Raw genomic sequence first — 19,226 nt, forward strand, 5'->3', positions numbered from 1 at the left:
ACACAATAGATCTGATCCCATAGTTAGGGTAGGTAAGCAACCTTGAGGGCTTAAGAGCAGGAGTGTCTGCCATGTGCTGACATGGGTGAGGGAAAGATGTCCTTCTCCCATCATCCATTACTACCTGCAGCAGGTGGGAGAGCTGGCCCTGGGCTCACAACAGCAGGGGAACTAGCCCTGACCACAAATGGCTGTAACTCACTAGAAACTACCCTCTGCTTCCCATCTGGGCAGCACACTAGAACTGACCCTCTGGTTGGGGACACAGGTGAGCCAGTCCTGTGGGCTTGAGAGAGCTGACCCTGCCCATCCTTGCCTGCCATGCTGTGTCATGGGTGAGGGAAAGATGCCCCCTCACTTCTGCCTCTTGCTAGCCATAGCAGGCTCTGGGGTTATGAGAATGAGAGAACCAGCCCTGCCCTATACCAGCTACAACACACAGGAGCAGGCCATGCAGTTACATGGGCAGTCAACTAGAGCTGATAGTTGATGGAAAGCAGGTGAGCCAGTCCCTAGGGCAGGAAAGCAGGAGAGCAGGAGAACTGATCCTGCTCTCCCTCCTTCATGCACCCCCCTAAAGCAATCAGGAAAGAGGGCCCTGCAACTGCCTGGTTAAAGAGTAAACCTGGCCCTGAAAATACCATTGAGGAGGATCCAGATTAGAGAGCCTGGAAGCAGAAGTACTGGCCCTTTTCTTTTCTGTAGTTTGTGTTGGGGGAGCTAGCTGAGGAACTGCTGAAGAGCTCATCTGGGTAGTGAAAATGAGGAAAACTTATCAAGCTGACTAACACAGCTACCACCCAGACCTAGAACCAGGGCTATGAGTTGGCCCACCGCAATCTACTGAATCTATTAACTGTTGGGACATGTGAAGGGGACAAACCTATGGATCCACAACAGTACATGACACAGGACAAGATACCCAAAAGGATCTCGAGTGGGAGCCCATTATCTTTGGTATAGCACTAACCAGAGGCCCCGAGCCAGACTATTGACTTGTGGCAATGAACTCCTGCAAGTGAAGATGAATGGGCTAAAGGGTAAACTGAGTTACTCAATAGGCAACACTATACTTTCCATGATAAAATTCTTGTTTCTTGTGTTTGCAATTTGTTTGTTTTTGTTTATTTTGTTTGGTTTTTGGTTTTTCGTTTAAATTTGATTTTGTTTAGAGGTTGAAATTATAAGGGCAGAGGGAGTGTACACAAATGGTCAGGGAAATAAGTGGGATCAGAAAGCATGATGTGAAATCCACAAAGAATCAATAAAAGTAAAATAAAAAAACAAAACAGCATTGAGGTTATTGTAGACTACGGGTATTCTTAAAATTAGACTGAATGCATTTTTTGTTGTTGTTGTTGTTGTTGTTTCGGCATTATGCTATGGCTATAATCCTACAATAGCCTGGGAATAGAGTACAGTGATTGAAATAAGAATGCCCACCATTTGCTCAGATATTTGAATACTTAGGTATCAGCTAGTGGCATTACTTCAAAAGGCTTAGGAGGTGTGGCCTTTTTGGGAGAATTGTGTCATTGTAGATATGTTTTGAGTTTTCAAAAACCCAAGCCAGACCTATTTTCTCTCTTTTCTTCCCGCTGCCTAAGGATCAGCTTCTCCAGTGCCATGACTGCCTGCATGCATGGACTAAACCTCTGAGTTCCTATCAGTTCTTAACTTTTCCCTTTTCATTAAATTAACATCAGTTTTTTACCAAACCCATGTTGTACTTTCTACCCTCCTTTCTTAAACTCCATTATGAACAATTTCTAAAGTCCCATGGTAGTTACACTCTAGATTTACAGCTTTCACTCTGTCAATTTTTAGGTATTAAATGTAAGTTGGCAGTTCCTAAGAGGCAAATCACCCAGCTGTCACAAGGTAAAAGATAGATATTCTACTTACCTTAATTTGAATTCTTGATCAGCGAAAGTGTAGTGCAGTATAATAAGGTATGTACTGTGGTGGGCAGTAATGAACGACATGAGTCAAAGTCGCTGAGAAGATAGTTTAGCTTGTTCAAGGGTTATCCTTTCTAAATGCTGTGTATCTGAGCAGGTCAGGTAGGGTCTTTCTGCTTGGTCATGTGCCATGCCCTCAGTATGACCAGCTCTTCCTCAGGTCTGAAGAGGGACTAGCTGTATGATATTGTGTCACTGATGTATACAATGTATGTCCTTAGGTCACCCTTGACTTCATTCTCTTCTGAATCACATTACTCCTTGGAACACAGAACACCATGGTCAGGCTACTGGCCAAACTTCTGTCCTTCCCATCTTCCCTTCAATCACATTCTTACTTCCCCAAGCCATTATTACCTATTAGCTTATGAAACCTAAAGCAGAGATTTCCTGAAGTCTGATGATGTTTTCTGTGACTGGTGTAATAAAAAGCTGAGTGGCCAATAGTTAGGCAAGAGAGTATAGGTGGGTTGTTCAGGCAGAGAGACCTCTGTAAGAAAGAAAGTCAGACTCATAGAGGAAGCAGGATGGACAGTATGGTTAGTATGGAGATGAGGTAATGAACTGTGTGACAGACATAGACTTTAAAATATGAGTCAATTTAAGTTGTAGAACTAGTTAGAAGCAAGCCTAAGCTAAGGCTTAGCTTTTATAATTAATAATAAGTCTCTAAATCATTATTTGTGAGCTGGCAGCCACCCCTCTCAAAAAAGTCTAACTACATCACTTACATTTCCAGATAACAATCCACCACTGCTTAAATTTAGGGCAGGAATTCAAGCAAGGCAGGAAGTTGGAGGTAGAAGCCGATGCACAGTTCAGGGAGAAATGCTTGCTCCCCATGGCTTGCTCACTGTCCATGGGTAACTCCACCTACAATGGGCTGGGTCCTCCCCATCGATCTTAGCTTTTGTTTCTGTAGTCTGTGTCTTCTCAACAGATTTCCAATCAACTGAAGACTTAAAACTGCTCCATATCTGCATGGGTTTGAGCCAGACCCTCTACTTACATGCTATGATTATTTAGCTTATAGTTTTTGTGGGACTCCTAACCATGGGGGATTGGTTATTTCTGACTCTTATGCCTGCTTGTGGGAATTTTTTCCTTCTACTGCATTACCTTGTCCAGGCTTGACATGAGGGTTTATGCCTAGTTTTCCTGCTTCTTATTATTTCAGTGATCTGTTGATATTACTAGGGTACCTGCCTTTTTCTGAAGGGAACTGTAGGAGCGGTGATCTGGGGAAGAAGGGAGGTCACGGGATACAGGGAGGAAGTAGGAAGTAAAGGAAGGGAGACTGGTCAGGATGTACTATATGAAAGAAGGACAAAGGAAAAGAAAAACAAGACATAATAATGAAACAAAGCAGAACAGATTACATTATAATTTAAAGGTACAGTAAGGTACAAAAAGTTTTATTTGGGTTTAGCAATAAATATTTGAAATTAGCATGTTCTTAATAGGAGATATGCCCAGAAGAGGACCTAGATAGCAAGACATTTGCCAGGAAGGGAATAGTTGTAATTTCAAGCTTCTTTTTTCGTCCTTTTTTTACATAAAGGTTTCATTGGAGAAAAATAGAACCACCACATATACAGGGGGGAAAAAAGCACAAAAACTAAACTGATACAGAACAAGTGAAATTCAATTATCCAATGTAGTTTGCCATTACTTTTCAGATTCTTAAACAGCTTCCCTTAACAGTCTGCCTAGTTTTTCAGCTGACACAGTATCAAACTGTCAAAGAAATAAGAACCCCAGGAAAGGGACTTGCTTTCAAGATAATGACAATGGTATCAAGAGCCTTCTACTAGGAACAACTCTACCTAAAAGTTTTTAAGAGTAACTAGTGAGTGGTGTAATAGTCTCCATATTCCAGAGACCAACAGGGATGAATTACAAAACTGATGTTGATGATCAGGTAAACATAGTAACAGCCACATTTATTTCCTTATCAGAAGAAATCCTGTGAGGAAATTAGTAAAGAGCTAGAAAAATAGCTGCTCAAAATGAATTGGGATGCTGATACTAAATATTATATTATATTAGTCATACAGTGTGCAAGTTGATATATTAGAGAAAAATGGGCAACTTAAAAAACCACAGATAGCTGGCCACAAGTCTTTGAGAATTCAAGAAAACCATCAATAGTAGACATAAGAGCCCCAAGTCTCCTAAGCTGAATGTTCAGGTCTAAGAAGTTCCCGTAACAGCTCCAGAACGACAAGGAAATACGCTGGTGGATAAAGCACTGAAGAAGTTCTACTTTCAAAGCAAACACTAAAAACTATCTGCTTCTCTCTGGTAATCCATTCCTATCACAGGAAAAGAAACCAGGAAGCAAAGCAAAACCCTCTTGTGATGAAGAGAAGTCTTTTACTCACATTTTGAATTTGAAGAACAATGCTTTTGTTATTCTGTGTGAACAATTTGGGGACATTTCCTTAAAAAACAGGAGTCCAGTAGCTATGAGAACTCTTAAATTCAAGTAGTTAAAAAAAAAAAAAAAAGAAAAGAAAAGAATACAAGGGAGAAGCATATGTAGAGTTTCTCCAAGTCAGGAGGTGGATGAAAGCAAAATCTCTGCTTACCAACAAAGGTAAGAGATGCTTCCAAAATTCAGAAACAAAACAAAACAAAAACCCTTCAGTAGAAAAAAAAAAAAAAAAAAAACTGGACTGCAAATTCTAGGAAGCCTCCAACAATTGACAACTGGCCCAAGTTAAAGAGAAAACGATCCAAACTACATGCAAAGACCGAAGCATAACAAGAAGTAGCTGGTGTCTTTGCTCCTGTAACTTACAAAACAGGTTGATTTCTGTCTCCTGTGACTTTCATACTGTATTTATTATTAATAAAAAGAACTGGACTTCTCCCTCTTAATATTTTCTTCTAATACAAAATGATCAGCAATTTTTCTGTCTTATCTATTTTAATAAGTACCTGTTAATCAGCACAGTAAATTTGGGGCTAAGTCATATGTACACATCTTATACTCATAAGTGGAAACCTTTAGGATGTGAATATATAAGTTATTATGGAAGTAACTGTCACCCTACTTGAAAATCCTGTTTCCAAATAAGGTTTCTTAACCAGTCCCTTCAGTGTAACAGAATGCCAACAGCAATGACAACTTTTTCTCTTTCCAAGGGAAACCACAAAATGAGTGAACAACAAAGTCCAGGGTGGTTTTTCTATTCATAAATACATCCAGAACTGTGTACAGTAAATAAAGTTTGCATGAAGTTTAAGGATCTTTAGGTGACTTTTAAGTAAATAAAACTTTTGCTTCATTGATGATGTATAAGAATCCCCTCCTCTTTTTAATGGCCATAGGGGTGACCTCCTCAGTTCCAAAAGGAATCATGAAGATCAGGTACTTTCTTAAAGAGTTTTCTGCACATCATACTAAATAACATGCAAAGAGTTTAACAATATTCTTTTTAAAGGTTAAGTATTTCTCTTTAAAATGGGCATGTTAATCACTGACAGGAGTCCACGTAACTACTTCCATTACACTACTTCATTTGGTCATTGGAAGTATAAAAGAAGTCAAATAATATGAGATTCAACAAGCTACTTTATCCATTGGCTACAGCATAAGACAACAAATGTTCCAAGGTCAATATTCTATGCAATATAGTTGTACTGATTTGTTTTTTTTTTAAATCTCTTTCCATGTAGTCCCAGTCAATTAGGGATTCTCTATTCTCTTCTTTAGATCAGCAGGCTTTACTGGAAATTTTAGCCGTTTGAATACCTCTGAAACAAGAAGATTGTGGCTAAGTATTTTCCTCATCTTCATAATTTGGACAATCCAAGCATCAGTTTGGGATTGTCTATCTTGAAATACTCTTTCTATAGTGCTTGCTTGTTCTTCAAACGTTTCTTTCATTTGGATTTGATTGATCTTTATCCTGAATAGTTTGTGTTTGATATTGTCATTACAAATGAATTTGTCACCATCTTCAATATCTTTACCCTTTGGATATTTAGCCAGAACTCTAGCTTTGCCACAAGTTAATGACTGCAGGTTCTCCTTAATTCTCTATCCTCTATCCAAGTAGCTTGCTTGATCTCTTCTAAACTGAACTCTTCCCCTTCGTTAAACGTTATAGCAGTACCGGGGTTTGAAAAAGAGGACCTGAAGTTCTTTTTTGCCCTCTTTAAATCCAGCTTTTAGTACCCAGTGTCCCAAGGTTGACTGTCACTGGAGTTTCCTGCCACTGTGTTTGCCTAAGTGAAATGTCTTGAAAATTTTCTGAAGCTTTATCATCTCTGGTGGCAAATGGATTTCCATAGGCACAGATATTGGCCAGTAACCCATTGTCAGGATACTCACAGTTAATTCAATATTGCCAGGAACATTTTAATTCTGCATATACTGTTTGAACTGAATCATGCTGTCTTTAGAAAGCTCCATGTCTTTAAAAACCCCTTCAAACTTTCTGGTAAATATGGCTCTACATTCATGTTTCAGTTTGGACAGCATTGATTTTTCAGCATCTACAGATGCACTCTTGTCAACAAATAGGCGTTTGGCTAAATCTTTCTTATAGAAGGCCTCAAAAGCATCTTTGCCATAGATAAATCTAGATATAATCATTATTTTATCCAACATTTTCTCAAGCTCTTCATCCATAGCTTCTTCATTGCCTACACAAAGTTTTGAGGTACATACTTAGCTTTCAGTTCAGTTAGTTTATTTGGTCTTTTATTAATGAATGTTTCAAATACTTCTTTCATAGCACTGATAAATTTTTCATTTTTCAGAAAGCAGGTATCAATTACATGGTCAACTTTATCTTTAAAGTCCAACAGTTCTTGAACCATGGTTTTGTCTTTTTCAGGATTAATAACAATAGTACTCCCCCAAAGACTTGCTATATTCAATCCACTGCTGTAAGAGAACCTGAACTCCAACTCAAACTCTATTGAAGAGCTGATACAGAATAGAAAAATCTTGAGTTTGGTTTTTTTTCTCAAGGAGGACCCAGATAGCAAGAGATTTGCCAGGAAGGAAATAGTTGTAATTTCAAGTTTCTTTTATATTTTTTAATAAACCTACTCAAGTTTTTTTACTACAACTTTCTACCAATAATACTACTGTTAAGAAATACTGGCGTTTTAAACACACACACACACACACACACACACACACACACATATAACCTTTATCATAAATCATCATCATCATCGTTTGTGAGGCAGTGACTTAAAATCTTTCAAATTTGGCTTTGCAAAGTTAAGCTGCCTGCTGTTTTACTCTTGTATGAATCCAGCTCTAGCATTTCATTAAAGGTAAATATGGAGTTTATTGTAGAGGATGACTCTCAACACTTCATACAATGTCGGTCCTTTACTGACAGCCCAGAAATTTAGAAATTGGCTTAATGACTTAGTATGTGTCAGTGGCTAAGTCAAATAAAAAACAAAAACCTTCTTCTCGACAAATGCTGAGATTGGGGAAGAATATATCAAGTACTACCCAACGCCAAATGGTTAGTCCTGAAAACACATATGCAGCAAGTAAGATTAAAAGGACTGAGCAGGCTGTACTTACATATTTAGAAATTTATTTATAAATTAATTGATAAATTTATAATTTATATAGATATGTAACTTTTAGTGAACAAAGAGGCCACAAATTTGAAAATCATCAAGGAGGGATAAATTACAATGTTTAGAGGGAGGAAACAGAAGGGGAAAGAGGTATGATTATGTTATAATTAAAATACTCTTGTTTTCTTTACAGAGGCAGTTAAGGTGAATTCAAAAAAATGAAGAAAAAATATATTATTAATTAAATATATTTATCCTTGGGGCAGATAGTTCTTTGTTGGAAATAAGAATGAGAATATACCACCAAATAATGGAAAGAGCTCTTCCAGGTAGCAGACATCCTGGGACATGTTCTCGTATCTGGTGATCACCCCAGAGAGGTGTAGCTGACTATACACTTTTGAAAGAGGATCATCTACAGAGTCTACGGTTTGTAGAAATGGCACTCCTTAGTATCACAAGGAATTAAGTCAGATCACACAACTGTGTTGTTCCTAAGTTTGTGACTGAGATATGTGACCCCTTTAAATTTTTGTTAGTATGTAAAATAGTGGGTTTCACTGTGCCCATTTCATACACACTGCTGTGTTGATCACACTCCAAATTCCAGCTCCTTTCCCGCTGCTTCCCCACCCATTCACCTTTGTACCCCTGATGGGAGATGTCATTCTATAAATATGTTTTTCTTATTGGTTAATGAATAAAGTGCTCTGGCCAATAGCGAAGTATGATAGGTGGGAATAGGATACCAGATATTGAGTGAGAAATAAGACTCATAGGGACAAAGTATTGGTTGACTGATGTTTATTCCATGAGATATCACTTACACCTGAGACAGATGACTGCCATGGGTTCCTGCTCTAAGCATGGCACCTGGATGCTCTCTGCAACCTGACCAGGAAGTAAGAGAGCAAGCTGGGGTCCCAGACCTCAGATCTAGCCTCCCACAGGTCACATCCACACTTGTGCCCATGCACCAATGGGTGTGTTCAGTAAAACAGGTGTGGGAGGGGTGGATATCTCACAGCATACCACAGTAGTCCCCTTTTCACTTACAAGTCACTTGCATTGTTACCTTCCCTACCCTCTCCCTTAAATCCTCTTTTCTTCTTTCAGTTTACTCTTTGAAATACCCAGATTTCCTTATAGAAAAATTTAAGAATATAGTTTTTCTTTAGAGCTGAATAAAATTCTTTTGAGTATGTATATCATATTTTCATTGACCACTTCTGTTGAAGGACATCTGTCACACACACGCAAGAAAAAAGAGTGACCCAGAGACTGATATTGGGGTTCAAGCTTCAAGCTGAATATCAGAAAAGCAAAGTAGCTGGACACTAGTTCTCACCTCCATCTGAGGCTGAAGAGGCTGATCCATGCATGAACTTTTCACCAAGTCTCAAACTGCTGCCTCTCCTCAGTGTGTCTCTCTGAGACCTTTCTTCTGCCTGATATACTTCCCAAAGTTGGGATTAAATGTGAACTATAATTTTCTTTTTGGCTGATTCACTCTTGTGTAGTTCTGGGTGGCCTTGAATTCAGAGAGATGCATCTATTTCTTAATCCTGAATCCTAGGATTAAAGGTGTATACCACCACCTCCTAGCTTCTGGTTGCTGGGATTAAAGGTGTATTTCACCATTGCCAGATCTCTATAGGTTGAGACTGACTTTGCTTTTCTGAAACCTCAGTCAATATAGGAATCAACTTAATGTGAAAATCTCTGTGACAGTGATTTAGTCAGTGTTCTATTGCCATGAAGAGACACCATGAGCATGTCAATTCTTATAAAAGAAGTCATTAAAATAGGGCCTGCTCACAGTTTCAGATTAGTCACTATTGTCACGATGGGAAGCAAGGAGGCACACAGGCTAATGTGGTGCTGGGAAGTATTGAGAGTTCTACATCTTGATCTTCAGTTAGTAAGAAGAGAAAGTTACTGAGCCTTGTTTGAACTTTTGAAAACCTCAAAGTCCACCCCCCACCCTGATGAACTTCCTCCCCCAACAAGGCCATATCTCCTAATCCTTTCAAGTAATGACATTCCTATGGGTGAAAGGCATTCTCATTCAAACCAGCACAGGCAAGATATAAAAATTTTTGATCATATGACCAGGAATGTCATAGATGTGTCATCACAATTGGGTTTTCATCGGGGCTTTGGAATTAAGAGCTAAGACTTTGGCCAGGCCTCAATCCTTTTTCCATCACTTACTGGTTATTCTTGAGAAAAGGACAAAATGATTCTGAATATCAGTGTCCCACATCTAAAATAAATATAATAATGCCAACTGTAGAATTGTGTCAAGGATTAAATTGGTTAATGGCTAGAAGTTGTTTTTGCAGAGTTTCTGTTTATTATGTGCTCAATTACTTGTAGAAAATACCTAACAATTATCATGTCAACATTGTCATCAGGAAGTAGATACTCATGAATTTCCCTTCACGTAGTATAAACAGTACTAAGAGATACATATCCAATTAATATTTGATAGATATCTGGCAGAGATTAGGGGTTTACGACCAGAGGCCATTCCTTGGAACAGGAACAACTCCTGGAATGAAGAGTATATGGCAAGCTAACAACACACATTGAGTCAGACCATTGGACTGGAATACATACATAAAACAAAATAAGATTCTAAGAGCGGGGATAGTCCAACTGAGTGCATAAGTTCTATTTGACTCAACTAAAGATTTCCCTAATAGTGGGAACAAATTTATTTGCAAACACACAAGTTCTCTAACCATATAGAAAGTATAACCATTATTGAGAGACAGTAGTGTTTTTTTCTTTCCATGTTGTAATAATTTAATCTTTGTTGTACCTTCAATACTATTTGTGTCTCTGAAGGAAACAGAGAAGAAAGTAAAGGAATGTTTTATAACTTAAAAAAATATTTGTAAACATCTCATTAAAAATACTGATTTAAAGTGATTGTGTAGCTTGCTACACCTAAGGTGGCCGGAGCAGAAAGAATGCAAGTTCAAAACCTGCCTAAAATATAAAGAGAAGACATATCTCAGTAGTATGTCTCTTTTAGCATGCATAAGTTCCTGGGTTCAACCAACAGGTATAAAAAAGGAAAATTTAATCTGGGAATGTTTGATATGCATGGCTTATTTCATATGTCATTGTCCAGAGGTAATATTGCTTCTTTTTAAAATATAATTTTAATTGAAATAATATTATTTCACTTTCCCTTTTCCTCCTTCCAACACCTCTCATCTAGCCTCCCTTGAATAATTCTTCCCAAGTACTCCACCCAAGAAGTGTGTGTGTGTGTGTGTGTGTGTGTGTGTGTGTGTGTGTCGGTGGGGGGGTCTTGTCAGAGTAGGTGTGGTCTTTATAATCTCTTTATAATCTCTTTATAATCTCTTTTCTCAAGCTTCACTCACTCCTGGGACAGTCAAGTTCCTGTGAGATGTGAGATGTAGGACTCTCAGCTACTCCTTCAGCAACATCTGCCTGCATGCCATGTTCCTTGCCACAATGACAATGGACTGAACCTATAAAACCATAAGGGATTAAATGTTTTTCTTATAAGAACAGCTGTGGTCATGGTGACTTTTCCCAGTAATAAAAAACCCTAAGACAACATCTTATAACTTACTTGTAAAAATGAATTGATTTTAAATCTCATGTTTAAATATGTGTATGTACATGTGTATGTATATGTATGTACAAATATCTATTCAATAATTCACTTTAGTAATAAGTACAATACTCATTTTTCTCATGTAGGAATTTCACAGTAATGGGACTTGTTTAGTTTTAATGAATAAGAAGTAGAAATTTTCATACTTAAGCACAACCTCTGTGAGTCTGAAGCCTGTGTTCTTTTGATTATATAAACATTTCTGGTCTACTATCCATCAGGAGGGGCCATGCCATGCTAATGTAATAAATATATACACATTATTTGATTAGTAACCTAATTAATTGTTTAGATTATAGAAATTATTAAACAAGTAATCATGTGAAAGAAAGAAATGCAGAGTAACTTAGACAAATCTACAAATACACTAATATCTGAGAGTGTAAATATTGGTATGCTTTCTTATGAAACTCCCAAGAATGTTTCATAAAGACTATGATCTGTGTTGTAAATTGAGGAGATGATAATATATCCACATGAATATCCATGTGAATAAAAATTAAATTAAGGGAAGAAAACAAAAACAAGGTGAGAGAAAATGATAAAGAAATTATACTGAAGATAAGAGACTTTCACAGAAAAAGGCCTTGTATTGTTCTTTGATATGGTAGTACAGAATTCGGAACACAGTAGAGACATGATGATATTGATGACCAAGGGGCTCATGAATAGGGAGCATCATGAAATTAATGATAATCATACAAGTCTGAGGCCTCTAACTTATCTCATAAATTTGTCCTTGGAATGAATAAAAGGACAAAATATTGGACAAGCAGGAGGTAATGAAGAGCTTGTAAAAATAGCCATCTACAAAAGGAGGCAAAGTGAGTCCTTGGAAAGCCAGCATATCTCAAAATCAGCAGGTCCAGATGAGTCACCTTCTAGCTGTGGGATGAAAGAAGCTGGCAAGAATGCTAACTGCATCATTTACTGTTAATTTTAAAAAACTGTAGGGATTAGGGAACAAGAGACAGAAACAATATTCTAAGCACATTTATGAAAAGGATGAAAGTGCCCCCCCAAAAACCAATAATAATTAAAATTAAGGGAAATATGGCCACATAAAAATGATGTTGGACAAATATATTCATGTTCAGGTAGAAGCATTTTAAAGATGAAAATGTGGAAATAACTTGAATACAAAAGAATTTAAATTTGAGTAACACTTCATGGCCCTTTGCTCATGATTCTTCAAAAAAAAAATTTACCTCCAACATGAACTGTAGCTGTTGAGGAAAAAGAAAACTTTTTGGGTGATGGTAAATAGTAATTATCATTTGAAAAATATCAAAGAAATACGATGATCTTCAGTGACAACTGTATGTAGATAAAATTATAATATATTTATATTATAAATTTTAACAGAACAGCTTTAGATATCAAACACTGAGTTGTGTGCTGGTAATAGAAAACATAGCAAGTGAATGTTCTGATCATTACACAGTAAGAGTCCAATAAGCTTGGGAGCTGAATGCAGTAAGCATGTGATAATGCTGACCGTAATTGTTGATAGTTATTAATTTACAAAGTCAATTTTTACCTAGTGATGAAGACTTATAGCTTTTCTTTTTGGCATAATGACATAATTGCTAGGAAACAAGTGAGATACTTTGTGGAACTTCAGGAGATTGGGGGGGGGTGTAGCGGGAAGACTGACATTACCTGTCCTCCTGCACTCAAAAATGGTCACATGTAATTTTTAGCAGTTCTGAATCATCTAGCTCTATATATTTTACAGTTAATAACCACAGTGAATCATACCAGATAGCTTGTTCTCTATGTTTTACATTCCCTCTATTGCCACAGCAGGCTTGTCACTAGTGCTTCAAAAGAAGACACAAACGGCAGCCTTCCTTTCCCACACCATGCCTCCTGAGGATCCCATAAACACTCCCCTCCTGGCCCACCCATCCCATTCCTTGCTGTGTCCAAGCGTCAAGCTCAAGCAGACATCTACTACTCAACTACAGGCCATGCCAACCAGAAGACCCGGTAGCCTGCCTATAGATAGTCTCTGCTCTCTCTATTCCCCTAGCAGACCCCATTCCTCATGCTTGCCCCTAGAACTGCAATAGAACACCAGCTGCTTCCCCTCTTCTGCCTTCCCATGCCTCCTGTCCTCTCACAGACCATACCACCTCCCGCCACCCCCACTCCTCACTATATCCCCGGCTTCAACATCAACAGGCATTCCCTATTAATTCACCAGCCTAGCAGACAAGAAAGACAGACAACATTGAGTCATCACACTGGAAATCCAGAAAAGAAATAGAAACCAAGGGATAAGACACCTACCTAATAAAAAGAAATCAGCACCTAGACCAATAATCATCCCAAACACAGATCTCTAGATGCCAGAATAAGAAGACAATAAAAAAAAAAAAAAGTCTCCAATAGAACAGAGGTATCCTAACAGAATGCACTTAATATTTCAACAAAGCTGAAACAAATTATATGAAGATTATATAAACCCTTCAGTGTAAAATGAATAAATCTCTTAAATAAATCCAGGAAAACATAATTGAAGGAAATAAATTAATCCCTTAAAAAAAAGTCTACCACCCCCCAAAAAGAATAACAGTTGGAAGAAAAGAATAAAACTGCTCAAGATTTGAAAATGGAAATAGAAGCAATGAAGAAAATCCAAATAAGGGAATCTTGGAGATGAAGAATGTAGGAATTTTTACAGAAAATAAAGAGGCAACAGGGTACAAGAGATGAAACAGAGAACTCATGAGTTGAAAATATGCTATAAGAAAATAAAGTAGTCAAAGAAAATGTTATATCTAAAATACTCATGACACAACCATCCAGGTTAGTATGAAAAGACCACACTTAAGAAAAATAGGAAAAGAGAAAGAAGATTCCCAGTCCAAAGGCCCAGAAAACATTTTCAGCAAAATAATAGAAGAAAAATTTCCTAACCTGAAAAAGGATATACCTATGAAAATACAAGAAGCATACAAAACATCAAATAAATTGGGTCAAAAAAAAAAGTACTCTTCATACATAATAATCAAATACTAAATGTTTAGATTAAAGAAAGACTATTTAAAAGATACACAGGGAAAAGACAAGTAACATATAAAGACAGACCTATTCTATTTATTCCCGAATTCTCAGTGGAGACTATAAAAGTCAGAAGGGCCTGGAGAGATGTGCTTCAGACTCTCAGAAACGAGAGATGTCAACCAACACTACTACACAAAACAAACTTTTAATCACCACATATGGAAAAACTAAGGCAATCCATGATAAAGTCAAATTTAAACAATATCTATAAGTCCATCCCTGAAGAAGGCACTAGAAGGAAAATTCCAACATAGAAAGGTTAACTACACACAAGAAAAAATAGGAATTAATAATCTTAGACCAGAAAAAACAAAATAAGAGAAACACAACACACACACAACCACTAACATCAACAACAAGAAAATAACAGGAATCAACATTCATTTATAATTGATATCTTTCAATATCAATGGTCTCAATGCCCCATAAAGAATACACAGACTAATGGAATGGATATAAAAACAGGATCCATCCTTCTGTTAAATCCAAGAAACTCAAGTCAATATCAAGGATAAAAGGTCAGAAACAGATATTTCAAGTAAATGCACCTAAAAACCAAATGGTTGTAGCCATTTTAATATCTAATAAAACAGGTTAAAAAAAATAAGAAGAGATGGGGAAAGACACCATATTAATCAAAGAAAAAATTTCACCGAGATAGCATTTAATTCTTAATATCTATGCCTAAACACAGGGTAATCAAAACTTTAAAATAAAGATTGCTACAGCTTAAGTCATATCATTCTTGTCTGTCCCAAATTTCCTGCCATTAAGAGAAGGGGGGGATTTACCCTTCCACTCTAAGGAGCTTTAGGTGAGAGCATTAAAATTTATATTGGTCCCCAGGGGCCTTAAAGTTAAGACAGCTGATCTGGAGAATATTTGTGATGAGGCTGTGGTGATATCACCCTGGATTTCTGAAAACACATAGTCGCCTGACCTCTGAATGCATATGCTCTTTCTTAACTGAAACCATGAGGCTGGCTCAGGAGTGACCCCCTTTGTTTCTTTTGTTACCATCCTACTAGCCTCAAATCCTCTCTCTCTGGAGAAAATGATAGCTACCAACAACAAGCACTGTCAGAAGCAGGCCAGTGTTTAAATCTTTTTTACCTTGACACCATCTATAGTTGACGCCCCTTACTCCTCAGATGTGGTGTAGTTGGACTGGTCATGACAAGATGTGCCTACCAAAATGCCATATTTGAGCCCTCCTAGCAGTGTACAATGGCCCTTTTTCTCTTATGTATCAGGTCCTAGCTCCTCATTAACCTAATTGATACCATCGTTGGAAATTGTGATCTTTGGGGCCCCACCAATTGTTTGGACATTTGACCCCTTGCCTTCATCTGAGGGGGTAGTTATTTTTCTGCTCCATTTTACATACCAACACTTTGGGGGAATGGGCCAAAGCCCTTGTCAGGACCCATAGAAATGACTTCCTTCCCTATGGACTTAAGTTCAGAGTTCAAAACTTTCCCTGCTCTTTCAAGGTTAAAAGCCTAAAATTTAAAGGCCTAAAGTATGGATGTCTTAATACTCAAGGTCAGTAAACAAGAGGTTTGGTCTAAGGGATGGTTACTCAATGTTTAGAGAATTAAGGAAATAATTAAGTCTGTTTGTTCCTTGTATCATTGTAAAGAAGTCTTTTGCACCCCACCCCCCTGTTTTTGGTTGGGGTATGTAAGAATTTTGAGCAATAAACTTAGGGCAGATCCCAGGATTCACTGGATGCCCTCCTGACTCTATCTCCTGTCTCTAGTCTGTTTCTTTGTTCATCCACACTCATCCTCTCAGGTATGGACCTGACAATTTGTCAGCTCACAACAGACTGTCCCCCAATGTTGTGACCTGAGAAGCCCTGACAGCTAATATTACACAAATTGCTAATGCAGCTGTGCGGTAGTAGCACTCAACCTAGCACTCAGCAGGCAGAGGCAGGTAGATCTCTGTGAGTTTGATGCCAGACTGATCCTACTCTATACAACTGACAAACAATCAGAGAAAGAAATCAGGAAAACAATGTCCTTCGCAATATCCTCAAATAATATAAAATATCTTGGGGTATCTCTAACATAGCAAATGAAATGTTGTACAACAAAAACTTCAAATCTTTGAAGAACAGTACTTAAGAAGATATCAGAAGGGAGAATGATCTCCCATGCTAATGGATTAGTAGGGTTAAAACATTAAAAATGGTCATCCTATTAAAAGCAATGAACAGATTCAATGCAATCTTCATTAATATTCCAACACAATTCTTTACACACCATCAAAGGATTGCTAAAGCAATTCTGTACTATAAAAGAACTGCTGGAGGTATCATAGTCCCTGCCTACAAGTCATACTACAGAGCTACAGTAATAAGAACCACATGTTCTTGGCATGGAAACATTCACATTAGTCAATGGAACAAACTGAAGATGCACATATAAATCCACCCACATATAGACATCTGAATTTTGATAAAGAAACCAGAACTTCACATTGTAAAAAAATTACTATCACTAAGTGACTCTGGTCTAACTCTACAGAACCATGTAGAATAATGCGAATAGACAATATTTATCACCCTGCATAAAATTTGAGCCTCAGGGGATTCTTATTTCTAGAGCTCTGTTGTATAACCTGGAATCAAGGATGGTGATACTGAGTGTGTAAATGGAATTCTTAATTGGTCTAGTTAATAAAAAGCCAGAGTCAGATATGGAAGGAAATGGTGAGAGATCAGAGGGAAGGAGCAAGCCACAGCCACACCTCACTTCCTGACCATCTCACGATGATTTACCTGCTTATATCTTGTTTCTGCCCAGCTACCTTACTTCCTGTTTTCTATGTACAGACCCTCAGATCTATGGTTAGCTAATAACAAGCTCTAATCTCTGACCCCCAGACAAGTTTTATTAGTTCATACAAGATATCACCTCACTCCAGCATTTCTTTTATACTTCAGGGTTTTTTTTTTTTTCATATGAATTTGAGAATTATCTGTTGATGATGTATAAACCTCATTATAGAATAATATACACGGAACCTAAGAAAACATGAGGAATTGCTTTGAATTCATTAGCACAGGAGACAACTTTCTGAACAGAATACTGATAGCTCTGTTAATAACAGCGACAATTAATACACGAGACCTCATGGAATTAAAAGCTTTCTCTAAGGCGATAGACATCAGTAATAAGACAAGGCAACAGCCTGCAGAATGGGAAAACGATTTTGTTTGTTTTGGGTTTCTGTTTTGTTTCATATTGCTTTCACCAATGCAATGTCCAATAGAGAACTAATATCCAAAGTAAATAAAGAACTCAAGAAACCAGATGGGTAGACCAGAGAACTAGACTATAAACAAGCAAAACTGATCATTAAAAAAAAATCCATGAAATGATTTTTGATATTCTTCTGCTATATGCTGTCCAGTAGTCATGAGAGAGGTTTCTGCCAGCAGCAGATGAGGTCCAGGAAACCCAGTGGAAAAGGAAGAAATGGGGCTAAGATAGCATTTTTTTTCTTTTTCTTTTTTTTTTGCATCTGGTATTGGAAAATATGTTATATCTTCTTCCACTCAATGTGAGATACTTATCTGCCTAGTGGCCCCACATTTGGGTGCCAGTGAGTATAACATGTTCAATATTTTTAGCAATACTCTTCTTTTAAGAGAGGAAAAACTATTTGTGTGTGTATATACATACACATGTACATAATATATGTATAATGTATGTACACATATATATGTATATACATATATGTTATATTGTGTAATATGTATCAAGTGTGATTTCCATAGTAATTTTGTAATTTTACTTCTTATGGTAAAGGTCACAGAACTAAAAAAGTAAAATGTGGTTCCTATTTGGACAGATGTGAAAATGAAGTTCAGTATTTACAGTGACTTTCTCAAAGTCATAAAACTAATTTTAGTAATAATAAGAGAGTAAATTTGTTGAAGATTTAATGTGTGCTCTAATTAATTTTCATATATTAAGTACTTGTAAAACTCACTTCAATTTTATAAAATTGATATTTTATTATTCCATGAGACAAATTAATCCCAAGAGAGACTAAGAAATGAATGGCCATGTGCTTCAAGAATCACCAAAGATTCGATTGCTTCTCTTCTCTGCTTCTTTCTATTTCTACTGTCCAGAGACAGTTGTGCATATATGAGTAGCTTATTAAAATACCCGTGTCCCTTTGATTGCTTTTACTCCACTGAAACTAATATTTTGGTAGTATGGTCTATTTTTTTCCTCCATGATCACGATAAGCAGACTTGCAAATCAAAGCTAATATTTAATTTTATTTAATTTCAATTGTACTTTCAATAATCTGTAAGAACTTTATTTCATCAGAAAGAAGTTTCACTCCAAATAAATCATTCATTATTGCTACACTTATTTAAAATAATGTATGTGTATGGGCATCTTGTGATATATGCTATGAATATATATGTGCATATGTATTATATCAGTGCATCATGTGCATGCCTGGTGTCTGCGAAACAACAAAAGAGTACTGTATTCCATGAGACTGGAGCTACAAACTATTGTGAGCCAATATGTAAATGCAGGGAATGAAACCTGGGTACTCTGTAAGAGCTGCACAGTGCCAAAAATTGTGAACTTTCTCTGAAGCCCCTACATTTATGCTGTTTTCAGGCATATTTTGCTGCTGTTTGAGATAAGATCTGTTGAATGTTTGGGCTTACCTGGAACTCTCTTTAAAGCTCATACTGGCCTCAAATTCATGCTGCTACTTTTATCACAGACTTCTAAATGCTGTCATTCAAAGACTTTGAGATCAGGGTTAGATATTTTATGAGTTTGTTTTTCCATAATACTTGTAAAGACATGATATTTTGTGTCATTGTGTCTGGATACAGATCCAAGTGTGATGTTTGATGACATGTGACTTTGGGCAATTATTCTACCCACCTCAATTTTAGTTGTTTAAACAGTGACAAAATGCCA

The 19,226-nt window shown here is 37.1% G+C and overlaps 1 pseudogene; it reads right to left on the reverse strand.

Moving 5' to 3' along the window:
- Window positions 1-5,591: 5,591 nt before the first annotated feature.
- Window positions 5,592-19,226, reverse strand: part of LOC127233046 (cullin-4B-like) — a 38,175-nt pseudogene continuing 24,540 nt past the window's right edge.

This window comes from Phodopus roborovskii, unplaced genomic scaffold, assembly GCF_943737965.1.
Source record: "Phodopus roborovskii unplaced genomic scaffold, PHOROB, whole genome shotgun sequence".
In the NCBI taxonomy this organism is placed as follows: Eukaryota; Metazoa; Chordata; class Mammalia; order Rodentia; family Cricetidae; genus Phodopus; species Phodopus roborovskii.